The following is a 7,533-nucleotide window of genomic DNA, read 5'->3' on the forward strand; positions in this document are numbered from 1 at the left end:
GTTAATATTAAGGAAACATGCTATGTTGAAGTGCTGGCTTCTCTGACAACAATGCAGCAGCCAGTATGTCCTCCTTCTAACTTTAGATTCTGCTCCTGAATGCTCTGGATTTGTTTGGACCAGAGAAGGTAGGCGCTTTTAAGACACGCCCCCACACGGCTGTTTTGGACGCCCCTCGGTTAGCCAGATATGAGAGCAGTTATCAGGTCAACAGGTGTTGCAGCGATGGAAGCGGGCAAGAGAAGTGGTTCAGATAGAAGTGATTGTACCCGACCTAAAAAGCCTCTGCATGTTTCTAATAAGCTCCACGAGCAGAAACGTGCTCAAACTAGGATCAATATTGGAGATGCTTTTGAAAAATGGAGAGAGGTTAGAACACAGAAAGGTTTACAGACCCATGCAGAGCTGGATAAACACTGAAGCTTCAGAGTCCACCACATGGTGACCTGTGTGAGCATGGACTCTAGAGAGGAGGGGGGGGGGGGGGGGGGGGGAGACAGCTCTCTATGATGTTTAGAATTTAGACTGCAGTACCCATTTTAAACACTAGGTGTGAGAGGTTCATATTGCTCCTAACAAACATAAACTGAGTTATCAGTCTCACCTTGATTATGTTTTTTATATAGTTTCATTGAAATGTTGCTGCAGTCTAAGCTTCCTGTTTTGTCACATGGAGTTGAAGCGTGAGGTGATGAAGCACAGAGCTCTCTCTGGACGGAGATGAAGGGGCAGCAGCAGAAATGCTGGCTGTGCACAGAGTTCATACGTTCCATCCTTGTGGCGATAATTAACTTTGACTGCAGGAATTTGACTGTGTGACACAGGATCCTCTGGCTTATCTGGAGCTCTTACTGGCATGCTGGGTGTGCATTTTTGGAGGAAGGAAACGTGCAATTTGTCATTCAACTTTTCAAAAACACTGAAAAGATTCAAATACATTCAGCCAAAGGCTTTTGGTACGGAGGTCTGTAATTTCATGAACCTATTGTTAACTTTGAAAAACATGTATAACCTTACTGATTGAATCCTGCTTCATAAACAAGAGAACATTATGTTTGGATCATGAGTCATTTACACTTTAACTAATGCCAGAGGGACAACATGATGTCCAACAAAGAGGCTCCATGTTTTGTGTCTTTGAGAAATGTTCAGAGTGATTCATGAGAGTGTCCCATTGGAGGGTTTCCAAAGTTCAGGTGTCAAAGGTAGAGCGCTTAGTGAGTGTGGATACATCAATAGTATGAGCTCTTGACTGATTTTATTTGGTTTTATATTTTGTTGTGCTGTCTGATTTTTTAAATTTGTTTTGGTTTATGTTTTATGGTGATGTTGTCCTTGTGTTTCTTGTCTTCTTTGTGCTCCTGCTGCGACGCAAATTTCTCCTTGTGGGACATTTCTGAATCTGAAACTAGTGAGAGTGGTTGTTTCTAACATTTCATCATGAAGTCCTTGAACCTGTGTCTGTACACTAAAAAGCCATGATGTCATGACCTCAAGCCCTGCCAAATATGGTCATTTTCAAAGTCGTCCCACCAACCCGAAGTCTGACCGGGTCTCGTCCTAAACCGCGGACGTTGCCGTCGGGGTTTGTATGGTCAGAGTAGCCTGAAGCAGCATTGACCTCCGTCGTCCAATCAGGCGTCTCTGCTCGTCAACATAGTGGGAGAGAAACTTGTGTGTGTATGTGTGAGCGTGTAAAAAGTCCATTTAGCAACGTTAGCACCAGCACTAGTTTGGTCACGTCTGCCATTGCTCTAATCTCATGAAAACTAAAGAGACAGCGTCGCACAATGACGTCACACAGAAAGGTGAAAACGCAGAGAAAAGGATGTGTGTTCAAAAACACCCGCCTACTTGAGGACGAGGCCTGTGTGTGAGTGTGGTTTTAAAGTGTGTTGTCGCTCTCTGCCGGCGCCTCAATCGTTCATGCGTTTTGTTCTCAATGTGATCATGTGCCTCAGATTCACTCACGCCACGTTTGGAATAACAACACAATGATCCGCCATGCACAGAGACTCCCAGGTGTGAGCGTGCTGAAACGAGAGGGAATCCATCCACACCATTTCACAGAGTCTCTGGATCTCCCATCATCTTAACGTCCTCGTTACTACACCTCATTGGATCTTTGAAATGATACAAGCACGCCGCCCGGATATCTTGTTCCTAACGACCTCCAGTTCAGAGGTTCAGTCTGAGCTGCGTGAATAAATGAAGAGTTGTCATGTTTCAGAGTTTTTATTCAGACTCTGTTCTTCTTTTTGAAGCTTTTCATTCAGTTACCTTTTAACCATGATTTAGAGAATGACTCATTTAACTTACAACAGGAAATAAACATCCAGATAACAGCTGATCACTCAGTCAGTACCTCAGTCTGTAGGGACTTGAATTGGGTAGGGGGGGTTGCTGGTTCAAATCCTGGTGCAGACCAAGTCTGGAAAAGTGTCTGAAAAGGTGCCAGATCACTGCTGAGGTTTCCTAAAGCAGGCCAGCGGACCCCCAACAGCTTGGGTTCTGTCCTGCGCGGCCCCTCCCCCGCATCTTTCCACTCTTCCCGCTCGAGTTCTGTTCCTTGTGGCCCCTCCCCCACATCTCTCCACTTTTCCTGCTCGGGTTCTGTTCCTTGCGGCTCCTCCCCCACATCTCTCCACTCTTCCCGCTCAAGTTCTGTTCCTTGCGGCCCCTCCCCCACATCTCTCCACTCTTCCCGCTCAAGTTCTGTTCCTTGCGGCTCCTCCCCCACATCTCTCCACTCTTCCCGCTCAAGTTCTATTCCTTGCGGCCCCTCCCCCACATCTCTCCACTCTTCCCGCTTGGGTTCTGTCCCGTGCAGCCCCTCCCCCACATCTCTCCACTCTTCCCGCTCGGGTTCTGTCCCGTGCGGCCCCTCCCCGCATCTCTCCACTCTTCCCGTGCAGCCCCTCCCCCACATCTCTCCGTTCTTCCCGCTCGGGTTCTGTCCCGTGCAGCCCCTCCCCCACATCTCTCCACTCTTCCCGCTCGGGTTCTGTCCCGTGCAGCCCCTCCCTCACATCTCTCCACTCTTCCCGCTCGGGTTCTGTTCATCTTCTTGGGTCTCATTTCTAACAGTTTGTGTTGAATGTTGATCTCTGTCAGAGTTTCTTTAATTCTTTGTTCAGGTTAATTTAAACATAAAGGAGGAGAGAGATTTAATGTGTGATGTCAGCTGTGAGGAGACGCTTTTAGACGTAACCCGGGACCTCGTTTCTGTTTGTATGACTTTTATTCTGAAGGTTTCTGTCGGGCGCTGTTTCTCTGCTGCTCACGTTGTTTCTGCTCTATTACTCCTGAACTTCATGACTCTGCTCACTTCTCTGTGGACAGATTCAAACAATCCTCTCAGCCGTCAAATCCCAAATCACAGGTCAGTTTACTTCTACAACACACACACACACACACACACACACACACACACACACACACACACCACACACACACACACACACACCACACACACACACACCACACACACACACACACACCACACACACACACCACACACACACACACACATACACACACCACACACACACCACACACACACACATACACACACCACACACACACACCACACACACACACCACACACACACACACACACACACACACACACACACCACACACACACACACACATACACACACACACACACACACACACACACACACACACACACCACACACACACACACACCACACACACACACCACACACACACACACATACACACACTACACACACACACCACACACACACACACACACACACACCACACACACACACCACACACACACACACACACACACACACACCACACACACACACACACACACACACCACCCACACACCACACACACCACACACACACACACACACAGGACCCATCTGTCTCTATGGGGGTCGGTCTTTGTCTGTGAGTTTGAGGTGTTGTAGTTCAGGTCTGACCTGCGTCTCTTTCCCGGGGTTGGAATTAGCTCGCCAAATGTTTTTGTGCAGTGTCGGGTGAATCTGCTACCGGCCATGACGGTAACATACCGTGACAGAGGGATTCATGACAGAAAACAGTTTATATTGAAGCCTGTTTGTTCAGCTCTGACTTCATGAGCAGAGCCAGGCAGTCCTACACGCTCACTGAACGCAGGGCTCCGCCTCATAGGGAGTCTACCTGCTGAAGGTGGTTAAACTCGCCGTCTTCAGTCCAATATGATTCAAAGAAGCGAGCTGTGGCGGTGACACGTGGTCAAAGCGTTTTAGCATCTCCGCTAAAGATGCGATAATTTGAGGATAAACACGTTCTACTTACGACCGGTTCTCCTCCAGCGTCAGCAGCACCCTGCATCTCCACGCTCAGATCTTCAAATCTTCAAATCTAAATAAATCTGTGAAACTGATCTCATGAGGAAACACACACCATCTTTAACAGGAAATAAATGAATGATCATTACCAAACTAAAAGCCTGACTCAAGGTCCTCATTAGAGTCCTGAACAGGAGCCTGTCCATCCTGAGCCTGCAGAAAAACACATCTCATTAACTCACCTCAGCGTTTTCAAAGACAAAGACCCCGAGACCCAGAGACCCCCAAGAGAGACAATGCAGAGGTGGCCCCTTCCCCCTTCAAAGTAAAAGCACATGAAAGAGAAGAAACCCAAGCTCCTCTTCAGGTTACGGGGAAAATGTTGAAGTGTGCAGAAAAGCGTGATAAAAGTAAGTATGTTTTTGTCTCGTCGGCTCGATGAGAGGCAAACAAAGGTTCATCGATTCCAGACTGTTGAGCTGCACAATCATTAGCATCAAAATAAGATTTAAGATTAAGATTTAGTTTATTGATCCCCACAAGGGCAAATTTCAGTTTTTACACTCTGTAAGTCATGAACACACACATAGGTTGAAATATATACACACATGCAGATACAGGATCCTATGGATATGCACTAATGGAGAGATGTCAGAGTGACGGAGCGGCCCACAGCGGGCGCTCCTGAGCTGATGGTGGGGAGGGGCTTCGGTGTCTTGCTCAAGGGCACCTCGGCAGTGCTCAGGAGGTGATCTGGCACCTCTCCAGCTACCAGACCAACTTCTATATTTGGTCTGCACCGGGACTTGAGCCGGCGACCGTCCGGTTCCCAACCCAAGTCCCTACAGACTGAGCTACTACCGCCCCACTGAGCTGCTGCCGTAAGTAAGTTGAAGTACATCATCGTGTCGTTCGCAGTGAGGGTGAGATGGATCCTGAGATCGACAGTTGGATTGGCGTCGGCAGTAATGAGGGCGTTGTACCAGAACATCGTGGTGAAGAGCAAGCTGAGCCTGAAGGTGAAGCTCTCCATTCACCACTTCATCTTCGTTTTAACCCTCACCTGCCTGAGGTCAGGAGCTTTGAGTAGAGACCAGAAAAAACTGAGATCCAGGATACAAGCAGCTGCTAAGAGTTTCCTCTGGAGGGGGTCTGGGCCTTAGAGAGAGGGGGAGGACCTTAGACATTCAGGGGAGGAGCTTAGACATTCGGGGGAGGATCTTAGACATTCAGGGGAGCGGCTTAGATTAGAGCTGCTACTCCTTCATATCTAAAGGAGTCAGTTGAGGTGGTTCAGGTATCTGATCAGGATCCTCCTGGACGCCCCCCTTTGGAGGTTTTCAGGGCACGCCCGACTGAGAGGCGTAGACCTGGAGCTCGCTGGAGGAATGAGGACAGCCCCGCACGAACATGAGCCTGCAGCACTTTTGTTTCCTTCAGGTCGAATTGAATCCAAAAGACAAAAGTAAAAGAATCCTGCAGCAGCAGCAGCTCACTACCTGCCTGTTGTTCTCCTGAGAAGATGAGTCTGATTCCATTTCGATATCGTTGTTGATGAAGTTGATATCTTCAGTCCTGAAGCTTCTTGATGTTGATTGGTCGACATTGATGAGCGTGACTGTTAGGTGAACTTTTAGTGAACACGTGCTAAATGTCGCTAACATGTTAATAAATATCTCCAGATATCGTTCTTTGTACTTTCAGATTTTCTCTCCACGTTGATGCTGATGAATCTGGATTTACTAAGAAATGTTTTTATCAGATTCAAAAATGTTAATATGACATCATGGTTTGTGTTTTTTTGTAAACGTGTTTTGAGCGTCGTGTTTCCACTCCTCTCTGTTCCTCTGTGTTTCCATGGACTTCAGTAGACCTGGTCCCGTCTCCTCTCTGTTCCTCTGTGTTTCCATGGACTTCAGTAGACCTGGTCCCGTCTCCTCTCTGTTCCTCTGTGTTTCCATGGACTTCAGTAGACCTGGTCCCGTCTCCTCTCTGTTCCTCTGTGTTTCCATGGACTTCAGTAGACCTGGTCCCGTCTCCTCTCTGTTCCTCTGTGTTTCCATGGACTTCAGTAGACCTGGTCCCGTCTCCTCTCTGTTCCTCTGTGTTTCCATGGACTTCAGTAGACCTGGTCCCGTCTCCTCTCTGCTGCAGTTTGTTGAGAAGATGATAAACTCGAGCTACAATCTCAAACTCTCATCTAATGTCTCCTCCCCACGCTGTGACCCAGTTTGAAGTCTGAAAGATAAACCTGTGTGTGACTTCCTCTGGTCCAGTAAACATTCAGGACTGACTCTTTAAATCCCTTATCAAAGGGGACAGGTCTGCCGCCCCAGCGCCCGGCGGTGCAGTGTCCTGCTGCTGTTCATTAAGGACGCCATGTGAGCGTCTGTCCCTGCAGACACAAGAAGCCATCACACCATGACCCAACAATCAATAAGTAGAGCTCAGAGGTCCTCCAGCAGGGGGGCCCCGAGTGGAGCGAAGAGGAGGAGCTTGAAACGACAAAAAACTCGCAGATAAGACAAGAAGAGGAGGCAGAGAAAAAAACGATGAAGACAAAGAACGACTTGATTTACTCGTCACAGGTGAGGAAAATGAATTTCATCAGTTCTATTTTTTTTTACTTTGGAAAATATGTGATTGGATTATTTACAAAGTCAGAGATTCACTGAACACATCAGAGCGAAGGAAACGTTGTCTCCAGCTGGAGTGAAGCTCAACTCTGATTCTCGCTCTGAAGCTGCGGCTGCAGGAAGTTGGCCGTTTGTCACGTCACGCTCAACAAAAAAAAAGCTTTTTCAAAGTGATAAAGGAAACGTGTCTGTAGCGTAATTAAATTATTAAGATGTTATATCTTTATTTAACCTCGGATTAAAAGAAGGGGCACCACTTCCTGTTAAAGGAAGAAAATAACTTTAATGGGATAAATTAATTAATTAATCAGTCAGTTTCATATCTTGAAAGAAGTAAGTTCTGGAAATGTTAAACAAGAAAACACACAGACAAAGTTCTGAATTTTATGTGTAAAATTTAATATAAAAAGGGGTAAACAATAACGTATAGATGAAACAGATAAAGAATATGATTAATCCCTCAATTAATCTCAGCCTGAACAAAAACATGTTATACAGTCATCATTCTTAATAAAACATATTAATAAAGTAGATATAATAACACCTTCTATAGCTAATATCAAAGAGTATACTTTATAACACGT

Source organism: Labrus mixtus, unplaced genomic scaffold (genome assembly GCF_963584025.1).
Source record: "Labrus mixtus unplaced genomic scaffold, fLabMix1.1 SCAFFOLD_114, whole genome shotgun sequence".
Classification (NCBI taxonomy): domain Eukaryota; kingdom Metazoa; phylum Chordata; class Actinopteri; order Labriformes; family Labridae; genus Labrus; species Labrus mixtus.